This window comes from Penaeus monodon, chromosome 20 (assembly GCF_015228065.2).
Source record: "Penaeus monodon isolate SGIC_2016 chromosome 20, NSTDA_Pmon_1, whole genome shotgun sequence".
NCBI classification, from domain to species: domain Eukaryota; kingdom Metazoa; phylum Arthropoda; class Malacostraca; order Decapoda; family Penaeidae; genus Penaeus; species Penaeus monodon.
In genome coordinates this window covers 31,236,983-31,237,212 of record NC_051405.1, presented here as the reverse complement: position 1 = coordinate 31,237,212, position 230 = coordinate 31,236,983, and positions in this window count along the sequence as shown.

Sequence of the window (230 nt, the reverse complement as noted above, 5' to 3'; positions counted from 1 at the left end):
TATAGTATATGTCACCGAAATGTAATAAAGAGACGAGCAGAGGAAAGTTATCAGATAAATAGAATATAGACTAACAATAGTATATAACAGTTAAGAGAGAGAAAATAACCAGCGTGAGGGATGGGTGAGGGAATGAGTATAAGAGGATAAGGGTAAGTAAGGTACAAGAGGTCACGTACCCCAACTACATATTCATTACTACACCGGGTAAAATTAATCATTGACACTAA